The sequence below is a fragment of the Colius striatus genome, chromosome 2, assembly GCF_028858725.1.
Source record: "Colius striatus isolate bColStr4 chromosome 2, bColStr4.1.hap1, whole genome shotgun sequence".
In the NCBI taxonomy this organism is placed as follows: domain Eukaryota; kingdom Metazoa; phylum Chordata; class Aves; order Coliiformes; family Coliidae; genus Colius; species Colius striatus.
The window spans coordinates 78,007,250-78,018,147 of record NC_084760.1 but is presented as its reverse complement, the minus strand read 5'-3'; positions in this window follow the sequence as shown (position 1 = coordinate 78,018,147).

The window sequence follows — 10,898 nt, the reverse complement described above, 5'->3', positions numbered from 1 at the left end:
CACCGCTTAAAAAAAAAAAATCAGAATAGTAATATTTAAAAAAAAAAAAAAACAATCCAAACTGGCTAGAGAGGGAGGGAACTGGGGCAGGGGGAGGCTCTGGAGCAAAGGGAGGAAAAAAAAATCCCAGCAGATCAAAGTATAGGTGGGGGGAAAAAAAATAAATTAAACGAGAGGATAAAGCAAGGCGGCGAAGCCAACAGCAGGTCCCGGTGCCCGGGAGGGGCTGCTCCCGCGGCGCGCTGTCCCCCGCCGGCGCGGCGTTGCGCTCCTGGCCCCCGGCGCAGCGGCAGCCCCGCTCCGCGCTCTCCCGCGGCAGCTCCGCGCAGCGCCCGCCCCACAGCCCGCTCGCCGGCGCTCTGCAACTGCTCGGCGCGGCCACGGGAAGAGACGCTCCGGCGAAGTCCCACCCTCCTCGGCGATTCCCCTCCCTCCCTCCTCCCCTTCCATCCCTTTCCGCGCTCGGCGAAAAGGCCACGGAGGTGCGCGCCCCCCCACCGCTCTCCCCCCGCCATCCTTCGCCGCTCTTCCCTGCCCGCCCCACTCGGGACCGCAGACCCCATCCACCGCGGGTCTCACGTTTCGCCCCCGACCTCTCTGCCCCTGCCTTTCTCCTCGGCTGCCCCACGGGCCGTGCTTCCTCCACCCCACTCCGTCCTGCCGATGGATGCGCCTTCGGGTCAAAATTCACCTTGGCCGTGGGAATTGCTCCAAAGTCCAGCAGAGCCATTTGGGGGGAGGGGGCAGCGGGGGACAAATGATAATCCCGGGCATCATCCTCCCCCCAAAAGCAAAGGCCTTTGCTTTTCAGGTACATGGGTTTTTCTTAGAACCTACAGGCTAAAAGGGGGGTGGATGTGTGGGGGAGTGCCATCCTCAGTTGGGTTTTATTTCTCCTCATCCAGTGCCACCCCCTGCTCTTGGTGGAGGGTTCTGCCTGCACGGGCTGAGCAGTGCTTCAGTGTGCAGAAGGGTGTAGTACTGAAGGGGTGAAGCTTTTACCAGGCAAACCCTGCTTTCTGGGAATATATTTGAAGACAAAAAGGCAGCTTTGTCTCATTGGAGTTACCACAGGCATTCCCCATTTGAGCTCCTTCGCTCGTGTCGCATGCATGATTTCCTCATATGGAATATATAGTAACAATATGCATGCGTCAACATACATAAATCTCTCTCCTGCCACTGTCCTCCAAGGACCTTGGTGACAGACCAAGTGGAAGTCCAGACTGGCAGATTCCTGGGGCTCTCCACGGGCTGGAGAAAGGGGGAAAAGACACCAAAGAAAGAAAAGGCCATGTTATCACAGGAAAGCAGGTATTCCAATGCTGTGCCACAGACTCCTGCTGACACAGGCAATGCGTTGGCTCTATAGAGGCACCTGCTGGCTGACGGAAACACACCAAACAAAAAAGAAATTGGAATAAATCTTTGCTTTCCTTAGGTCTTAGACTTGTTCTTCTCTTTGTTTCTTTTTAAAAGATTGCGTGTCACCCCTTGGTGCAGTACTTGAGGGTGTCATTCGGGTCACAGCAATCCCAAAGAAGGCTGGGGGGTGAGTGACACGTCTGTCTGAGCAAGGAAGGAGCAACTCGGGCTCCTGCCCAACCCCTCTGCCCGCTGCCCCGGCTGCAGGGTTGCACCAGACACCCCTGTGCCCGGGGTCCACCTTCGGGGCAAGGGGAGAAATCCAGACCAAAAGCCTGGAGGAGAATATAACCCCTTTCCCCTCAGGGACCACGATTCTATAGAGGAGTGGTGGGTGTTGTTCAAACGTTGCAGAACAATCCCTTTGCAGACTCCATTTTTTATAAGAAACTAATTGTTGCGGAGAGTTTCTGAAGAAACAAATACCCATCCAAAATAAGCAGAGCTTCCCATATTCAGAATGCAGTCACCAAAAATGTCCTCCAAGAGATAGGGGGACTTCAAGTACCCTCTAGGGATAAAAAAAAAGGGAGGATATTTCACTAACGGATGGTAAAGCCAAATTAAGGTTCCTAGAGGCAGGAACTGCTTCCAATTCTGTCACCATTCACTGTGAGCAGCAGCCTCCTTATGCCAGGCCTCTGCACTTCAGATCAGCAGCAAGCAGATAACTCAGCACCTTTTTTCTCTTTATATGGTAGAAGGTCCTGGGTGCCTTTTCCCCTCGTGCTGGGTGAGTGTTTTATGAATGAAGGTAGCTCTGCTGCAAATAACTTGCAGTTTTACCACTGCTCTGGACGGATGAAATCCCTCCGGCTGCTGCACTGCTGAAAGTCCCACAAAGAAACCTCGCAGAAAAGATTAAGTCCACGAGTGGCAAAGAGTAGCTTTGTCCCCTTAAAGCTACAATGTACTGTAAATAATGTACAGAACCCAGCTTCTAAAATTACCACTACAGGATTGCTCATCTCGTTTCACGTTTCATCTGGATCCTGTGATCTTCCCACCTGCCAACATCCTGTTACCGGGAGAGCGGTGTATGTGAGTTTTGTGCAAATGGTCATGTCACTTGCCTGGATTCTGGCGCAAGCAAGGACATTCCCGTGCCTTCCATGTTAATGTTACACTGTAATAAATACTGGCATCGCTCTAGAATCCACTGTTTGTGCTAAGCACCGCTCATCAAAAAAACAAATCAATGTGTGTCCCGGCTACGCTGCTTTATTAGCCCTGTTATCTTTCCCATGTCAGTGACTCCCGAAAGAGAGAGAGAGAGAGAGAGAGAGAAAGATGGCATCAACAGGCAGGATTTTAAATATGGAATACCTATGAGCACGAGCTCCATGTTCAGGCACTTAAGGGAGGACGCGTGATTTGCAAAGAGGCTGGGTGATGACTTATTTGGAGCTGTGAGACGCTGAGAACTTTTAAGAACCTGACCACAATTTGGGACTTGCAGACTGAATTTGGTGGAAGCTTTGGCATTGACTTCAAAGGGCACAAGATCAAGCCCTTATTTAGGGGCTCAAAAGACAAAATTAGGAGCCTAAATTTAGGCATCCATTTTTTAATACCTTGACCTATGTTAGCACTACCCTCTGTCTAATCCCTCTGTTTGACCCGAAAAGAGAGGAATGTCAGTAACTTTACCTACTTGCCTAAAAGAACCTGTGGCCGACAAGAGAGAAATGCAAGAAATGTGTTCCCCACACTTGGTTTATTTTTTCTCCCCTCTCTCAGGTCCCCAAAATAACAGCAGGGCAAAGCAATGTTAGCAGAGGAGCTCAGGCCCGCTTTGAAATTGGAACAGGAAATGTGAGAAATGTGGATGTTAAAAAACAAATGAAACAAAGCAATATCTTCTTGGAATTCTATCTTGTGGGCAAGTCGGGGGGGAATCTGGATTTGGATAATCTAAATTAGGAGAGAAGTCAGGGAAACAAAGAGTAATTTTAAACGTTTTAGTGCCAGAGCTATTTCTTAACACGCAGCTAAATCTCTGATTTCAAATATAAGTCCCTCAGCGCTGAGCCTAGAGAACAGCACAAGAAAAATCGACATCTTGATATGGCCTTCTATCAGACACGCAAAAAAGGCCAGAATGGAGTGAGTTGTGCAGAGAAACAGTCAGGTGAATGGATTCTAAACATCCTGAAGTATTTCAGGTGCTTCCTTCCCTGTAAGAAATCACAGCAACACAAGATGCAATAAGCAGGCTATGGCCAAGTCGGCTGCAGCACAGTCACAAGACAGTGAATCAATTAACCACACGATCCCTATCATTGTGATTATTTTTGTGTCGGTTTCTCTAACAGGGAAGGGAGCAGCTGTAGGTATAACAAAAGGTTGCTCCTCTGAGATGCTTTGCCAACGCTCCCTCTGCTGTGGTATAAATAGAATACATGCAGCGGGCAAGGGCAGCACTAGGCTTGTATTTGCAAGCATTAGAAATGCCCATGCACCACCCACTGGCAGTTTCACTTGCCTCTATCACTCAGGATGTTTGTCCAAAGTTCCTCAGCTCTTGGAAAGAGAGAAAAAATACTCACAAACACACAGCACCATCACTCACTCTGTCTTTCTGGGTTGACATTGTACCTGGGGTGCTTTTCCCGCAGTCAGTATTTACAGCTGGTTATGGGGAGTTGCTTGCCTTTCCTAACTCTCCATCTCTGCTTTCTCTCACTGAGTCTCTGATTCTTTTGTAGCAAGCAGCAGAGGCAGGGACAAGTAAGTGGAAGTAACGGGACGGGTCCTTAGCCATCAGCAGGATTGTTTTAATATCTACAGAGAGATCAAGAGACTCAAACAGCTTTTTTTCCTGCTGAAACTACAGGTAATGTTAGCCTAAAGGCACAGACATCTTAACCCTGACTTATATGTCCCCAGATAATAGAGCTGGTAGGAATACACACACACAATTATTACGATAGTACTTCACCTTACACTTACATCACAGTCCCCAGAGAAACGTCTGACGAGGCAGTCTTGTGTATTAAATCATTTCCTGGAGGGGAGAATTCATTTGGGCTCATTTATTATCATTTGTCCTGGAGCTCATATTTTACATTCTGAGCACAGGGAGTGGGTGTTATTCATGGCCATGGGTCTAAGAACCAAAGGCTAATTTCAGAAAAGCTGTTCCGTTGCTAGAGGTTGATCACTTGATGTTTGTCCCAGGTGCTGGACACATGTTGCTTGCTGAAGGAGGTATGGACATGTTCTCATATTTCAACATTTTGGTAATTACCAAACAAAAACAAAAGTAAACTCAAGCGTGCATATTCCTCTCCTGCAAATCAAGTGTCTGTTGATAATATTGACTAGATCAATAAATAGACCTCTGCAAGAATCAAACTAGAGTCACAGCAATGACACGTCAAATGAGTACGGTAACAGAGGCACAGAGAGGTTGGACAGTCACCACGTGCAGCTCTCTGCAAAGACAAGCAAATGGGTCTTCAGTCCAGAGGAACCCACAAAACCTCTGTTATGTGTGCTGTGGACCACAAAGCCCTTCCCAGCACCTCACATCATGCTTCAGAGCTGTAGCAAAGGCCAAATACCACAAATGTAACGTTCCACAGGAAGAGAGAAGAAAGTAAGGCGCTCTCTGAGCCCTGGCAGTGGCAGGCTGTGGTTTTTCCCAGTGTCCGACACAACTATCAGAAGCTTTCAGCACCAAAGAGGAAGGTAGCAAACCTCAACTGATAGTGTCTCTCTGATCAAAGAAGAACTCCTTCCTGCCCATAGATCTGACAGTCAGACTAAATGCTGGAGACACGGGGACAGGATCAAGGATACACCTTGTCATGAATCATGTCTTTTCTCCGGCCACTCACTCACCAGTGCTCCCCTAGAAGGAAGAAGCTGCAGCAGAATCCCAGCAACCTCCTTCTCCTTCAAAGGCAGGAGAAACCCTTACTGCCTCCCTTCAGGAAGGGTGGGATTATTGCCGCACAGGCATGTTGCCAACACGCGCTGACCCAACCTGCTTGGTTCTGCTTGGTGAGATGCAAAAGCTCCTCTTCAAAGAAAGATGGAGATTTGGGAGTTAGAAATTCCTTGGGGTGAACAGCTGGGGAGGAGCTACCAGCCAGCCTTTTGTGGTTCCCCCTCCCAGAGTACCAGAGTGGCATGAAATGTATATGCACCAAAGCAATATCTGTGCCTCTTCCTCTTTCCTTAGGGTGTGAGATGGGGAACCTCTCCATCCCCAAACACCATTTCCCCATGGGTGACTCTACATCTCTTTGCACCATCTCCTCCTCACAGAATCATAGAATCTCAAGAGCTCGAAGGGACCTCAAAAGATCATTTAGTCCAAACCCCCCTGCCGGACCCTCTTTCACACAAGTAACTCATGAGCATCTCAGTCTCACCTCCACAAATGACCTGGGGCCCAATCCCTTCAGGAAATCCCACCCACTCAACTGTGCAGGCTATAAACTATTAACCAAAAGATGCTCCAATCCAATCTACAACTGGATGCCAGTTAAAAATTTTCATACTCGTGCTAGACTATTATCTGGTGTGTAAACCTCAAATCATACATACAATTGTAAAGCTTCCATCTCAGAGGTACATTAGTGTCTGGCTCTACACTCCAAAAACATGCCATTTAAAAAAAAAAAAAAACCTTTAAAAAAAACCCCAGACTTCAACAAATTGTTTTGGATAAATGGAAACTTGATGACTCTTTTGAATCACAGTTTACAAAACACAGGATTTCAATTTTATCAGCGTCTTAGGTAGAGCATACTGAACACAGTTCAGTGAGCAATTTCGTGAGAGCACATTGGATTGCTCAAAGCAGGAGAGAGTTTTCTTAAATTCCTTCTGCCTCTGAACTCTACAGATGCCCATGTACATTGGTGGCTGTCTGCCCTGAGCCACACCTTTGCAACCTCCCAAAAAAAAAGCTGGGTAATACTCCAACTAATAAAATATCAAAACAAGGGCAAATTGGTTGTTAGGAGGTTCCTAAATTCTCCAGTTCTCAGTCTTGTGGGGGGAATACTTGTCAGGAACTGAAATGAAGCCCGTACAAGCACTTATCGAGAACAAAATTTGAGAGAGAGCCTTTCTCAACCTTGGCCAAGTTCATCAGCCTCCTTATTGCTAATTATAATTTCCCAAAAGCTTTTTTCCTCCTAGCATTTCGAAACTGAGTTTTTAGGGCAAATCTCGGAGGAAGGAACTTTGGTCCAAACAGCTTCAGCTTGAGACAACGCTTCACCAGTGTCAGTTCTGGGAAAACCTCATTTACACCAGTAGGACAAAACACGGCTAAGGCTTAAGATGCCTGAGATGCCAGAAATGCCCCTTCGTAGAAATATGATATTCATAAATATAACTACTTTTGAAGAAGATTGGCAAAATCAGAATTGGGTAACAGGTTTTCTGATGTCACCAATTCACAGAAAGGTCACTGTTAAAAGCCCAGATGGTTTAAAACAAAAAACGTAGAGGCAGCTACTTGTACAACTGTCATCCATCAACAAAATTAAAGTTCAAACATATGATCAGTTTCATCATTTCCAGCTTATTCTCTGCTTCTCTAAAATTAAGTGGGTTTTTTTTTTTTTGGAACTAAGCTGTAGGTCAAAGAGCTTAGCTTCTGACATCTATAGTTTGACAGAGAAGCTGCTTTTCAATATTGTTTATGTTCTTACATATGTTATTTTTCTCCCCAAGAGGCATTATTACCTCTTCCAAATGACAATGGACACAGGAAACAATGTGAGTTTGCAAATCATCATATTCTCTCTATCTTGGTATCAAAAAAATCGAGTGCAGGTTTACCTCATCCACTTCATGGACATTTCATGAGAGTTACCTTGTGGGTGGGCATCTTACCTGTCTGTATTATGTTGCAGGGCAGCACAGAACTGTCAGGGCAGTGCTCCAGACCTGCACAGTGCAGTGCTCTCTTACCATTGCAATGTGAAGGAGTAGCACTCAGAGCAAGCTGCTTTCCTACCGAAAGAAAATGCAGAGTCTTTGCTCAATAAAAAGCCCCTTGCTATGAAGTACCTAGCAGTTTGTTTTCTCTGAAAGTGAGCAATAAGGTAACTCTTACAGCAATGCATTCATATCTGGGTAGCCCATGTCCAGAGCCAACCAGTTTGCAAATACAAGAAAAAGCAATCCAAGTTGGAAGGAAGTTTCCCTCACCTTTTAGAAATAACAACATGTTATTTCTTTTCATCTTCATTTCTAATTTACCCCACAAAAGTTTCAAAAGCTGCAGAACACCCTCTCCACCTGAGACTAAATGCTTAAGCCACTTTATCTTTTAATTCTTATAACCCTGAAGCTTGGATGGCAAAAGGCCCTACCCACCCATTCAAAATATCTTTCTGCCACAGCTGAAGCTGTGTGCCATTAGTTTTTTGGGAGTTGGCTTATATGTCTCCCAGTTACCATGCGCAGTGATGTTCTGGGGCCCCATGACACACCTGACATCAGGACAAGACAACTGAGGCAACATCCCAAGTACATGTCACTGGCTGTGGACCAGAGCTGTCAGCAAAACAGCTTGTGCTTCACTCAACATTAGCCCATTTAGGTGGAATAACGTGAGTCGATTCTCATTTTCAAAGAAAATGATTGCACAACCCACTGCTATCTGTGAAAGCAAACAGTTAAGCAAAAGAAGCCAGGCAGCAAGCTCAAAGTAAGAATAAGTGCGTTTCATGCAAGGCCATGCCTGGCTTGCTAGCCCAGCTCTGGAGACCAGCAGTCCCATCTCTGACACTTCTGCTCACTATCCCCTTCACATGCCGACACATTTGACTGAATTTCATCTGGGGAGTTTGCTTTGATCCTTTGCAGTCCTCAGCGGAGGGACCACGCCACGGCGAACGGCTGGAGTGGCAAAGCTCTGTTGAAGCAGTATTTGTGCCTGTGATTTAAATGGCCTCTTCTTTTAGGTGGCTTTGCAGTCTTTGAAGGGAAGAGGTGACTTCCAGAATAAAAATGCCTTATTCATTCTGTACTTCAGTTCTTTCACTAATGAATGCATCTGCTGTGCAAGTACCCATGTTCCTGCCCTGCCAGGGCTGAAGAGAGGTCTGGGCACACAAGACTGGGCTGGACAGGACAGAGAGACCGTGGTGAGGAGATGATGCAGAGGCTGCTAGAGAAAGTGCTGGTGGAAGGTCTGTAGCTATTCACCCAAGGGATTACACCTCGAGAATTCCATGGGAAGAGGACATCCCGTCAGCTCATTATGTAACAGAGCAACTCTGACACATTAGAAACATTGAGAAGCCCAAGGGCTACCACCTCAGAGAACTAAGCGGTTGGCAAGGGAGTTGTTTTTAATAACATACATCCTTGACTGAGGTGCAGACTGGCCTCGCTGCTGGACAGCTTCCCATGGCACAGAGAGCTGAGGCCAGTGGCTGGGGGCTCATGCCAGGTTTCGGGCGAAAGCGCTTGCCTTTCATTTTGCTCTGGACTGAGCAGTGGGAATGGAGGAGCTGCATCAGCCAGCACCAATTTCATCTGGTCGAATGTTTGGCGTATGAGGATGAGTCAGGACTCATTAAGCAGTTGCTGAGGTTGCCTGAGCTGGCTGCCTTTTCTCCAGCAACGTGCACGTGTGATTTATAGAGTGGCTATCAGGTCCGCTATCTGCTCTACCAGGTCTGCATCTCACCCTGGCCAGGAGAGGACTGGTAGGATCACACTGGCACTTCTCTCTTGGCGTCACACCTGTATATATCTGGCCACGTGGGAGAACAAAGGTCTCTGATTGAGACACCACTGAGTCAGGCCCCCAGTGCAAGAGCAGTCTCCTCACCAGATGTGGCCAGGTAGCAGAAACCAGACAAGAATCAGGACGTAGACTATGTGGAGGTCACTGGATGCTGATGGACAACAGTTAGCTGGAGGCACCTAAACACAAAACCAGAGGCAGCCAGCACAGCAACTCCGTGCCATCTTACAGAAAATGGCCTGTGCTCTATCACTGCAGACACTTTGGAGACATTCATTTACTGCCAAACATGAAAAAATTATCCAGGGCACTTTATTGCCAGCTGCTCCCATCCTGAAAGCACCAAAGCATGTCTGATTCCAAAGCACTGCAGGATTAAGAGCAAAACAGCCAGTTGCATCTCCAGAGACTCGTGACTAGTGCATATTTTGCTCTGAGTAGCACTAGTAGCGTCTAGGCTAACATGAAAGGTGACCCTGCAACATGTAGCACACATCTGTAGCATCAGCAGAGGGGTAGGAGGGGTCAGGGTGGACCTCCCAAAACAGTTTCCTTTGGTGGAAACTCATTCCCTATTGGTATCCTGCACTAGATTAAGACTACTGGAACTAAAAATGAAGCATTGATTAGTTAGGGGTCAAATGAGTGTGACTCAATGCGATTTGTTACAGGCAAACAGAATAAAGTCCAAACTGCTAATGTACAAACCTGGTGTTTTAAAAGGGTCAGTTTCCAAAGCTGAAAACTATTCAGCTTTGAGCTAAATGAGCTGGGAGGGAAACACAAACAAAAACTGAGTAGTTGGGAAACGGAATATTTTTATTGCTGCTGAAATATGACAATGGAGAAAGAAAGCTGATTTGGAGGGAAAATACAGCATCGGCAATAATTAAATATGTGATGTTGGCATCTCTGCATGGATTTGCATGCATGTAGACACAAAGGGAGAAGAGAGAAATTAGTAGCAATATTTAATGTGGCTGATAATTTAATTGATTGCAACTGTAGAAAACTGATGGGGAAAGGACAGGAAGACATCCGTGGACAGGCAATTAAAGACAGCTTTTATAGTCAGAGTGAAAACAAAGGGTATCATAAAACAATTCTAATCCATTTCTATGTGAAAATAGTGGTGAAATAATTATCCAGTAATGAGACAGAGAACAGTTGTAGCCAAGACATACAACTGTTGTGGACTTTGGACAGTGATGACACGTATTTCCTTCCCAACAGAGACTGCAGAGTTTTTAAAAAAATTAACAGAAGTCTAAGGTACCTGAAGGCAGCAATTTTGACTGAACACACCAAAAAACTCCCACTTGCAAAGCATTAAAAAGAGCAGAAAAAGACTCTGAGGGGCTTTGATAAGTTCTTTGACAAGAACATTGTGTGGCACAGCAGCCAGGCACCCAGAGAGCTAGTGAGCTTTTCAATGATGAGGAATGAATTAACGGGGATAGCAGAATTTGTATCAGTGAGCCCAGATACATAGAAAATGGATCTAGTTAGAATGATGACAGCTTTTATCAGTGAGATTACAATTTTGCTTGATAGAGCTAACAGAGTTGATGTAATTTACTTGGACTTCTTCAGGCCATTTTAGTTCATGCCATAGGATGATATAAAATAAGCATGGATTTTATTAAACGGATTACAACTTGGCTAGCTAGTAAGTCTTGGGAAGTAATACTGTAAGTGAAGAGTCACCATTTGGCAGGTGGTGCTTTTGGCTCAACTCCTTCAAATC